We start from the raw sequence: 12,372 nt of genomic DNA, 5'->3' as shown, positions 1-12,372 counted from the left end.
TTAAGTCCCAATGGGTTTTTTCCCCCTAAAAGGATATATTAATCCATCCATTGGAAGTGCTTTTGCGTCTCTCTGATAGAATCTTATCCACTTTATTATACAAAGCTACTCTCATCTTCTGACAGCATCAAGGTATGGGCTGGCAAAACTTTGGAAGAAGGAGGAATCTGTCTGAAAACATGATGTGGTGCAAGAGATTAATTGGGTGTTTTCAAGATGGAAAAAGCTCATGAAAAATCCAAGATGGGTACTTGCTTCTCACAGACATGACTCTTTCTAGAATATGAAAGAAACAGAAGAAACAGACCCCAGAAATATAGAAATTTTGGTTCACTGTAAAGTATTTGTACAGTCTTTAGCCTGTTTTAGTGCTATGAAATTAATGGATTCTAAATTTCTGTTCCTGTATAGGGTCCTATAAAAATTCTCACAGGGCTGTAACACTAATTTGCAATATACTGTGAACTTCCCTTTTATCTGCAAAAAGAATGTAAAATCAAAGCGAAGAGCTCAGACTTGTTGAGTGCATCCTGGTTTACATTTATGTCAAAGACGCATATATTGGAACCCATGTTCAGGTCACTAGTTAGAATACGGTCTAGATTAGTAGCAGCCAAAGTTCTTCACACACAAGACATTTGATGGCCTATAAAAGCAGCAAAGAGTCCTGTGGCACCTTATAGACTAACAGACATATAGGAGCATGAGCTTTTGTGGGTGAATACCCACTTGATGCATCCGAAGAAGTGGGTATTCACCCACGAAAGCTCATGCTCTTATACGTCTGTTAGTCTATAAGGTGCCAGAGGACTCTGCTGCTTTTACAGATCCAGACTAACACGGCTTCCCCTTTGATACTTGATGGCCTATGTGAAGCAAGTTGTGGTCAGAGGGCGGAGATGGATGGCAGGAGAGAGATCACTTGTGGTTTCAGTCCAATACTTAACAGACAGATGTCTACATTGTAAGACTCACCACCACATTTGGCTCTATTGTAATAAGAATATATGGCCCATCTAGCCCGGTATCCTGTCTTCCAACAGTGGCTAGTGCCAAATGCTTCAGAGGGAGTGAAAAGAACAGGGTAATTTATCGAGTGATCCATCCTGTCATTCAGTCACAGCCTCTAACAAGCAGAGAGAGAGCCCAAACTTCAAGAGAGACACGGAGACTTAATATTTTCACTCCTGGAGTTGCTTTTTCCAAATCAGGAGAGAAATACTGATGAGGCAGGGTAGGAAAAGCTTGTCTAGTTTGTCCTGCTATTAAAAACTTCAGTCTGCAGCGCCTATGGTGAAGAGTGCCAAATTGCATATGCGCTAAAGTTCACTCAAGTTAAAAAACAAAAAACCACTTCCTTTGGCCAGCTCTGCAGTGCCATATGCAAGACCTTAAGTTAATCACCTGGTCCAAGTCTTGCTTCCCAGATCTGCAAGCGTTCAGTCACTGCAGATGAATCTTACAATCACAGCAGTGGGAGAAAAAACCTTAACATAGGATCTATAGAAAAAGCTTTGATCAAATCCCAAGAGAGTCCCATTCAGCACTCCCTGAAAAAACAGGTGGTCACTGGGACTCAGGGGAAAAAAACAGGATCCTTTCATTCCCAACATCATCTTTAATGAGAGCAAATACTACATTTTTCTCTATTCTTGAATCAATGCCTTTTCTTGTGAAACTCCGTACAAAGAAGGTCTTGTTTAATATATTGCACTAGTCCAGTGTGACTCAAACAAGGAATTACTAAGTTTACAATTTCAACTGAAGGTGAAATGCTGGCACGGCTAAAATTGCTTGAAAGTTCATATGGCTCTAGGGTGTGATACCATCCATCATCAGGTCCTTAAGTCACTTAAAAGGAGAAGTTTAGAAAAGTGGCAGTTAGTGGTTGTTTTGTAAACTACATTTAAGGGCTTGTTTCAATTTCTTACAACATACACCAATCACTTGGTAAAACTTGCAGAGATGTGGCACTTGCAGTAAATGAAACATCAGCTCACCTAAGAGACTAACTAATTACTGTATTAGCGAGCGGTCCTCAAGGGGGAAGCTCATTGACCATGAACAGTATATAATGTACAATAAGAAGAGTACTTTTCTTCCTGAACACTCAAAGAAGCTACTGCTGGAAAATACCACATCCTCTGAACATAAAAATTAAAGCACCACACTTTGCTTTTAGTTCAATGGGAATATCATACAGCATAGCCAAGTCATTTAAGTAAATACCTGGGATCCATTCTTGAATTGGTATCCAATTAGCATAAAACTTAGACAATTAAAATTACTGGGCACACAAAATGAGAAGTCAGGTTTACATACTCTTCTTTATGCTGCAGCTTAACTGCTAAATTCACTATTCTCCACAATGTTTTCTACACAGACGAATGGAGAGAATATTCAAGTAGAAAAGAGTATTGTTCACACAGGAACAAAAGAAAAATACCGCTCAGACGGTAACTTCTTATAAAGTCGCAACAGACATTTTAACTTTGAGTTTTATGTTTGTGAAAGGTGCTCCAGGAGGTTAAAATTTTGCATTCCTGAACAGAAGAAATACAGTACAGGCAACAGCTGTGTAAGCTTCCCCACACTGCCAGGTTAACACAGCACAACCTTACCAAGGAGGGTAAATCAGTTTTTGGCCCATTTCCTGAGAATGCCAACAAGGGTGCCAATTTTTTACACTTTTCATATTGGTATTTGTTTCACTAGTTGTCCAATCAGCTTCTGCTTGTGATGAAACTTAGCCAAATTATAAATCAGTGACTTTGAAATGAAAGGCTCCATACCTCATTCCACATCCCACAGTCCATCTGTTTCTCTCCCTCAAGTCCCGTCCCCACCAAAAAGTTTTCACTATCATTAAAAACAAAAAACACCACACCAAACAAACCCACAACACACACACACAGTCCCTTAATAGTTCACCACTAACTATAGAAAGCGTACAAGGTTATTAAACACTGAATTGAAATTTGATCGACCATTTATAAATTGTGAAATTAGTCACATTCTTTAAATACTTCATTCATTCTTGGGGACGGGCAGAAGGGTACAGTGCAGACAAAGCACACTCTTCCCTATGCTATTTTTTTCCCAGTCCTTCCTCAACCTCAGCTTGGTACTCAAACAGAAAAAGAGTAAGTCTTAAACTATACATCTTCACTCAATCCAAGGTTAACCTCAGACTTTTTCAAACTCATCTATACGAAACAGCAGGTTTCCAAATTAAAACATTGTTCTCCAAAGACTGAACAAGTGTATTTTTCCCCTCTCTCTTGAGGACATCTCAATCAAAATTAACCCCTATAATTGTCTCAGAGTATAGTATCTCCACAAATCTCCTCCTGCCTCCTCTCAAAATTAAAAAGCCAACAAGGAGTCTTCAATTACCTAAGTTGAGTTTTGTGTGGACACTAAGCTGTTTCCCTTGGTTATGACTTTTGTGAAATATTGACTTACTGGTTCTGGAAAGTTTCAGTCATGAACAAGTCAGAGAGATACATGAGAAATAACATGATAGTTCAGTGAGTGTATGTTAGAACAGTGCTGGTTTTTTTTAGTTTGGTTGGTTTTTTTAACACTGTATTCTTAAATACCTCAGACCAAATATGGATTTAAACTCTGAGTTGGGAAAACAGGAATTGCCATACTGGATCCAACATGCTCTATCTCAGGGGTCAGCAACCTCTGGCACATGGCTCACCAGGGTAAGCACCCTGGCGGGCCGGGCCAGTTTGTTTATCTGCCGCATCGGCAGGTTTGGCCAATCGCGGCTCCCACTGGCAGCGGTCGCCGTCCCAGGCCAATGGGGGCGGCGGGAAGCTGTAGCCAGCACATCCCTCGCCTGCGCTGCTTCCCGCCGCCCCCATTGGCCTGGGTCGGCGAACTGCGGCCAATGGGAGCCGCGATCGGCCGAACCTGCCAACGCGGCAGGTAAACAAACTGGCCCAGCCCGCCAGGATGCTTACCCTGGCGAGCCGTGTGCCAGAGGTTGCCATCCCCTGATCTATCTAAAGCAGTCTCCTGTCTCTCACAGTGACCAGTTCGATACTTCACAGGAAAGTGTAAGAACCACAAAGTAGGCAGATGTGGGGTAACATGGCCCCCACATTAGCGCTCGTCCTGATCTCTAGTAAATGTTGGCTTAATCCCTTAAAGGTGAGGTTTAGCATTCCTTCCAAAATTTGTTAGCCTTACCTGGACAGTCTCATTATCCATGCAAGCATCCAATCCCTTTTGGATCTTTCTAAATTCTAGGCCTCAACAACTTCCTGTTGTAATTAGTTTCCACATTCTAATTACACACAGTGTGCAAAAGTATTTCCTTTCGTCAGTTCTGAATTTGCAAGCTTTTAATTTAACTGAATGTCCTCAAGTTACGGGACAGGGAAAGCAAAAGTTTCCTATCTATTTATAGAAGACAACTTCCATGCCCCTAATCATTTTTGGATACTCTGCTGTGAACCACCTTTAATTCTGCAATACACCTCTACCCAGATATAACGCTGTCCTCGGGAGCCAAAAAAATCTTACCGTGTTATAGGTGAAACTGCGTTATATCGAACTTGCTTTGATCCACTGGAGCGCGCAGCCCCGCCCCCCCCGGAGCACTGCTTTACCACGTTATATCCGAATTCGTGTTATATCGGGTCACGTTATATCGGGGTAGAGGTGTATCTCTTTTGAGATGTGGTGATCAGTAGAGCACACAGTATTTTCCATCCCATTCCTTAAGCGTTTCCTGCAGACATAGCGCCATTGTGGACAGCGCTTAAGTGGACGTAATTTGCGTTGCTTAGGGGGGTGTCTGTTTCACACCCCTGAGTGATGTAAGTTACACCATGTTAAGTGGTAGTGTAGACCAGCTCACTGTCAGTACCATGCCCAGGCAGAAAAATCTCTGAAATGAAAAGATTCATAAATCATAGAAAAACCATGTTTCAATGGATTTTTTTTTTTTAAGCAAACTTTCTGTTCTTGCCTCCAATTCCCACCCCCATGATCATCATAAGAGAGAGCGCTCACATGCAGTGAGCTCATTCTGCAGAGAAAAGTCAGCTTTGTTGCCAAAAGAAAGAGGATACATTGCAATTGAGGGCATGTTTATGATTCCCCCTCCCGATCATGGAAGAAATCTGCAGATGCTGAAGGAAAGCATTACAACTGGTTCATAGCTGATTATTTTTTGCTGTGGGGGAGTCTGTTCTCATACAGAAACAGCTAAGCCTATGGGTGGGGGAGGGGAGGGAGTTCTAACTATCATGCCTTGTCATTCCTGTGCAAACACATGACTGTCTGGTGGTAAATTCGTTAGCCAGCTCCTTTTATAAAATACTATTATTGCCTCAGCAAATGCAGTTTGTGAAATAGTTTTCATCAACTTGCAAATCTGTTACTTTGACAATGAGCCAGCATTAGACGAAACATCAAGAAGAGACAGCTAGTAATTGAGAAGTTTTGTTGTTGCTGAACATTCCTTTAATTTGTCAACAGCACAAATGCAAGTCATTTAAGCTTAGCATAGAGACAAAATTTCCCAAAGAAATTAGCAGCCTCTAAAACACTAATTGCACAAACCAGATGGTAATTTTCCATTTCAACAAGCCGGGATCCTGTAAGGCCACCAGAATTTCAATCTGCATTTGAACTCCAGTCTGCAGAAGATGAAAGGCTATGGGCTCTAACTCAAAGCAGCACACAGCTCACTCACAGCAGGAAGCTCTTGTTTTATTCCCTGACTGCTGTGAGCTGCCAGAAAAAAAAATGTATATCATATTTTAATACATATAAACATCCTTCATCTACAGCTTTTGATTCTACAGCCATTTTGTCAAAGAAAGATCTTTTTGCTGAGGATCTCACCTCTGTTGCTTGGTTTTTATTTTTATTTTATTTTTATTTTTTTTGCACACACTACCAAGGAGGTCTCAATACAGCACATGCTTAAAGCCCAGACTTTTAAAGATATTTAGGGATTACAGCACTCAGCATTCCAACGCCTACCCAGTTTAGCAGCCTAAATCTCATTCTAAAAAGGTCCTAGGCTCCTAAATCAGTTAGGTGTTCCTGAGCGCTGCAATGCCTAAATACTTTAAAAAATCTGAACCTATGTGTTTTGAAAATAAGGCTCCAATCCAGCAGTTTATTATCTTTTAAATAGTGTAATACTTTGTAGACATATAGTTCACACTTTAGTTACTAGCTTCAGGAAGAAAATTCTCGTGAGTTAACAGTATTTTTAAAAAGTAACGCATGGAGTTAGGTTTTACTAGTAAAGTAATTTTGTGCTTTGACATTTTAATATTGTTAAGACTCAAATATTCAATTACCTATATAGAGTGAAGCCTAATTATTTTAGCAGCCATCCGAGTTCAACAGAAACAGATTAAGTTTACTATTTGCTGTGAAAAATCCTACATGAAAAAAAGGAAAAATGTAAGATTTCTTTCAGTTGCTGTTCTCCCGTCTTAAAGTGAATGCACAGAGAAGAATATAAAACTTAACTTAGCAATTGATCTTTTTGAGATAAGAATGAGAGTGCAATGGACTGATTGGAGCAGCAGGGCCTCACCCGGAATGACCTGACTTGTTCTTAGGCCCCAGTCTAGCAGAGCATTTATGCATGTACTTAAGTTTATTATCATTCAGCACAACATTTAAGTGTAAGCATAGGGACTGACTGACTGATTACAAAAGATACATCGCACCAGCCAGACCAACCTGATCTCCTCCTTGAGAAGATAACTGATTTTTTTAGACAAATCCACCTGGATTTCAGTAAAGCATTTGATACAGTTCCACATGGGAAAATATTGGTTACATTGGAGAAGATAGGGATTAATATGAGAATTGAAAGGTGGATAAGGAACTGGTTAAAGGGGAGACTACAACAGGTCATACTGAAAGATGAACCGTCAGGGTGGAGGGAGGTTACTAGTGGAGTTCCTCAGGGATCAGTCTTAGGACCAATCATTTTTATTACTGACCTTGGCACAAAAAGGGAGACTGTGCTAATAAAATTTGCAGATGACAAAGTTGGAAGGTATTGCCAATATGGAGGAGGACCGGAATATCATACAAGAAGATCTGGAGGACCTTGAAAACAGAATGAAATTTAAAATAGTGCAAAGTCATGCATTTAGGGACTAACAACAAGAATTTTTGCTATAAACTGGAGATTTATCAGTTGGAAGAGACAGAGGAGGAGAAAGACCTGGGTGTATTGGTTGATCACAGGATAACTATGAACCACCAATGTGATGCGGACATTAAAAAGGCTAATGCAGTACTAGGATGCATCAGGCAGGCGAGGTATTTCCAATAGAGATAGGGAAGTATTAGTACCATTATACAGGGCATTGGTGAGACCTCATCTGGAATACTGTGTGCAATTCTGGTCTCCCACGTTTAAGAAAGATTAATTCAAACTAGAATAGGTGCAGAGAATGGCTACTAGGACGATCCAAGGAATGGAAAAGTTACCTTATGAGAGGATTCAGAGTAGCAGCCGTGTTAGTCTGTATCTGCAAAAAGAACAGGAGTACTTGTAACACTTTAGAGACTAACAAATTTATTAGAGCATAAGCTTTCGTGGGCTACTGCCCACTTCTTCGGGTGCATATAGAGTGGAACATATATTGAGGAGATATATATACACACATACAGAGAGCATGAACAGGTGGGAGTTGTCTTACCAACTCTGAGAGGCCAATTAAGTAAGAGAAAAAAAAATTTTTGAAGTGATAATCAAGCTAGCCCAGTACAGACAGTTTGATAAGAAGTGTGAGAATACTTACAAGGGGAGATAGATTCAATGTTTGTAATGGCTCAGCCATTCCCAGTCCTTATTCAATCCTGAGTTGATTGTATCTAGTTTGCATATCAATTCCAGCTCAGCAGTCTCTCGTTGGAGTCTGTTTTTGAAGTTTTTCTGTTGGCTTTGCCAACTCTGTCCACATATCTATTCAAGTGACATCATCATAGGACCTAATCACATCAGCCATACCATCAGGGGCTCATTCACCTGCACATCTACCAATGTGATATATGCCATCATGTGCCAGCAATGCCACTCTGCCATGTACATTGGCCAAACCGGACAGTCTCTACACAAAAGAATTAATGGACACAAATCTGACATCAGGAATCATAATACTCAAAAACCAGTGGGAGAACACTTTAACCTGTCTAGACATTCAATGACAGACCTACAGGTGGCTATCTTACAACAGAAAAACTTCAAAAACAATATGTACACTGACATAATTAGGTTGATGTAAGCTGCCTTACATCAATCTAACTGGGTAGTGTAGACAAAGGTACTAATTTCTGAGGCCTTCCTAGGAATGTCATCCAACATCTATTTCTGCTTTGTCTTTTTCCAGATACGTGCATATATGCAAATATATTTAACTCTATTTGATTTCTGACTCCTAAAATAAGATATGAGTTCAGCGTGCAACAAACTACTTTTTAGATCAGATACGTAAGGGAATAGACTGACAAAGGGAGTTTTAAACTCATCTTCATTACAGAGATTTAAAGCTCACTTGACATTCATCTAGAAGAGATAAATCAGTGATGCTATACAGGAAGCTAACTCACTATAAATATTTCAACTTTTTCCTAGAATCATGTCAGTTGGAGACTTCAGTCTAGGGCAGGGGTCGACAACTTATGGCACGCGTGTCAAAGACGGCACGCAAGCCGATTTTTAATGGCACGCTGCTCCGGGAGGCAGCGTGCTATTAAAAATCCTGCCTTGCCCGGCCCGGCCCACTCTTCTCCGCCCCCACCCAGGCACACCCTGCCAAATGGCCCCAGTCTCCCGGCGCGGCAAGCCGCAGGGTCTGCGCTCCCAGGTCGGAGCACCCAGCCGAGTGCAGCTAGCCGCCGGCCCCTCCCCCGCCTTCCCCTCTCCCCTGGAGCCATGCTGCCGCACACGCAGCGCTCTGAGGGGCGGGGCTGCCTGCTCCCACGGGGCAGCGTGTCTTGCTCTGCGCGGAGCAGAACATGATGCTAGGAGCCTCATCGTAAGGGGTCCAGGACCGGGGGGGGGGAGGAGGGGCTGGATAAGGTGGGGTGCAGTCAGGGGACAGGAAACAGGGACGGTTGGATAGCGGGTAGGATCCCAGGCGGGGTAGTTAGGGGCGGGGGGGGGTCTCTGGAGGGGGCAGTTAGAGAGCAGGGGAGGTTGGATGGGGCATGGGAGTCCCAGGATCTGCAGAAAAGAAGCAGGGGCAGGGCCTTGGGGAAGGGGTGGGTGGGTGAAATAGGGGCACACACACCTCAGCCCTCTGCCCTGACCCCCCACACACACCCCAGCCTTCTGCCCTGAGCCCTGACCCCCCCATATACACCCAAGCCCTCTGCCCTGACCCCCCAACACACACACACACCCTCAGCCCTGAGCCCCGCACACACCCCAGACCCGTGCCCTGAGCCCTGTACCCCCCTCATACACACCCAGCCTTCTGCTTGACTCCTTCACTCCCCACCCCCACGACCCCAGCCCTGACTCTGGCATCCCCACACACCTGCATCCCTCTCACATGCCCCCAGCCCTCTGCCCTGACTCTTGCACCTCCCCCCACATGCCCAGCCCCCCCACACCATCCTGAATCTTGCACCCCCACATCCCCACCCCCACCCTGAGCACCAAATGGGAGCTGCCCAAGTAAGTGCCCCACATCCAAACCTCCTGCCCCAACCCTGAGACCCCTCCCTCATTCTAGCTCCTGGCCAGACCCTTCACCCCCAGCCCTGTGGTCAGTGCACTCCCACCCTCAGCTCAGTGCAGAGAGGGGAAGAGAATGGGCCACAACCAGGGAGAAGGTAGGTACCCACTGAAGGATGGAAGCCCTGAGCGGCAGTGAGCTGAGCGGCTCAGCCCACTGCCGGTCTGGGGTCCCGGCCACCGGCCCCGCACAGCCCACTGCCGGTCTGGGGTTCTGGCTGCCAGACCCTTGCCAGCTGGGGTCCCGGCTGCAGGCCCCGCTCAGCCCGCTGCCAGCCTAGGTGAACAGAACCCCAGACCAGCAGCAGGCTGAGTGGGCCAGAGGCGTAAGATCAACATTTTAATTTAATTTAATTTTAAATGAAGCTTCTTAAACATTTTGAAAACCTTGTTTATTTTACAATACAACACTAGTTGAGTTATATAATATATAAACTTATAGAGAGAGACCTTCTAAAAAACATTAAAATGTATTACCGGCACGCAAAACCTTAAATTAAAGTGAATAAATGAAGACTCGGCACACCACTTCTGAAAGATTGCCGACCCTTGGTATAGGGGCTTGCTTACGCAGCAACTGAGATGGAATCTACTAGTGGACTAGCCCAATTCCTTTTGTAGGCCAGCAGGAACTGCAAGTGTTGCAAAGGTGTAAACAGTCCATGAGCAGAAAAGGAAGGAATTGCCTTGAGTCACTCAAGAGTTGCCTTTCCTACTGTATACATATTTAAAAGGGTGGTATTGGGACTTAACCAAGCTCCAAAAAAAAAAAAAAAGTTCTTCCCATTCCTCAATTAACAAAGCGAGTGGGTACAATGTGAGAATAAAACAAGGAGGGGCGGTTATGTAAATCCAGACAAGACAAGGGTGGGAAGGAGTCATAGAAGTGTAGGGCTAGATGGGATTTTTTTTTTTTTTTAATAAAAGATTTCCTCTCAAGCAGAAGCAAAAAGGACAGAAGACAAGGAAGCAGAAGACAACTGAGAAAAATAACTGGAGACCAGTCTTACTGAAGCTATTAGATAATGTTTTCACCCCTCAGCCAAAAGGTCGAGAAGCGATTTAAGGCTACGTCTTCACTACCCGCCTGAATCGGCGGGTAGAAATCGATCTCTCGGGGATCAAATTATCGCGTCTCATCGAGATGCGGCAATGAATCCCTGAATCGACGCTTGTACTCCACCAGCGCAGGTAGGAGTAAGCGCTGTCAACAGGGGAGCCACGGAGGTCGATTTGCCGCCGTCCTCACAGTGGGGTAGGGCGGCTCGGATACGCAGAATTCAGCTACACTATTCGCGTAGCTGAATTTGCGTATCTTAAATCGACACCCCACCCCCCCCGTAGTGAGGATGTAGCCCTAGTATTTCTTCTGTTAAAACAAATTCCACCTATCAATTACCTGCATTTACATGGGTCTGTCACAGCAGAGACAATCAGCTATCCCCAAAACCACATACTCCCCACTACCACATTAAGAAAATCAGTTCGGTAACTGGCGCTTAAGTTTCGTAAGGTTTCTTTGGGGGGGGGGGGGGGAAGGAAAGGCGGGGAAGAAGAGCAAACTCCAGAAAGGAGAGATAAGGAGCTTGAAATACAGGCAGCTATTGGTATGGAAATAATCTTCGTTTAACTGCGTTTTGCTCCATAAAATTAGAAACACAAATGTAGAAAACAAATAAATCAACGTTTGATCACTTATCCAAATAAATATTTTTCCTTAAGAAATTTCAGTAGTTTCTTCTCCACACACAGATCAGCAAAAGCCACTTTAGATGGACTGGATGAAATAATTAAGTCTATGTCAACTAAACAGTATATTTATTGCAGTGGTATTGATGAAACATACGGAAAGTCATTAGACTTTCCTGTTAATGCCTAAGCATCACCAAATGGAAACCAGGGTATTGCATGCTATTGTAGTTCTCCATTTTGGCAAAGTTTTACAAGCAAGAACAGTACTAGAGGTTTCGTTTTTTTTTTTTCTCCTTGGACACTATTCAGTTAAATATAAAACCTTGGTCTTGCTTCAGTGATGATATTGTGAGAAGTTCTTGAATCCTGAACAAGTTGTTCTAAAGAATGATTCAATATTAAACATACAAGAATGTTCACTGAACTTGAGAGCCATTTTTCAAACCAGAGCTCTCCACTATTATCCGTAGGGTGCACATATCTGACCTGGAAAGCATGCTGCAGAACATAAAAATTTGCTCCAGCTTCTAACTAGCTATGAGTATTTTAATGTCTTTGTAATTTTTACGGTGGATGGATAAGTGTGTGGCACTGGCCTTTCAGGAAAAAAGTGTTCTGACCACTACTATAAGCTAGACAAAAGTGAGGAGATGGGGCATATTCGCCACCCTCTCTAATTTTCATCTAAATTTTGTAAAAAAAGTGCCCAAAATATCAGTGACCTTACAAATGCATATAAATCAATCATAAATACATCTCATTTTAGACTTACTACTTATTTTAAGTTTTTATATTACATTACACTAAACACGGGAACAGAATGCACACATCGCACACATCAGTTCCTCTCCCCACTGTTGTGCCCCCATTTGGAGTCTTGGAACTTAGCGGAGAATAATTGCTAGACCAGGGGGTCTCAAACTTCATTGCATCACGAC

The 12,372-nt window shown here is 43.1% G+C and overlaps 1 protein-coding gene and 1 long non-coding RNA gene across 2 annotated transcripts in view; both read right to left on the bottom strand.

Annotated features, from left to right (window-relative positions):
- RAB20 (RAB20, member RAS oncogene family) overlaps window positions 1-12,372 on the bottom strand; it is a 43,623-nt gene that overhangs the window by 29,961 nt on the left and 1,290 nt on the right. The gene's annotated exons all lie outside the window — the stretch shown is intronic.
- Window positions 9,167-9,434, bottom strand: LOC135983020 (uncharacterized). The gene is made up of 2 exons (XR_010600518.1): window positions 9,366-9,434; window positions 9,167-9,293 (listed from the first exon to the last, which is right to left on the bottom strand). It is a non-coding gene; the product is annotated as an uncharacterized LOC135983020 (long non-coding RNA).

This window comes from Chrysemys picta, chromosome 1 (genome assembly GCF_011386835.1).
Source record: "Chrysemys picta bellii isolate R12L10 chromosome 1, ASM1138683v2, whole genome shotgun sequence".
Classification (NCBI taxonomy): domain Eukaryota; kingdom Metazoa; phylum Chordata; order Testudines; family Emydidae; genus Chrysemys; species Chrysemys picta.
Note: the sequence above shows the minus strand (reverse complement) of the source record. Positions and strands in the feature narration are given on the sequence as shown.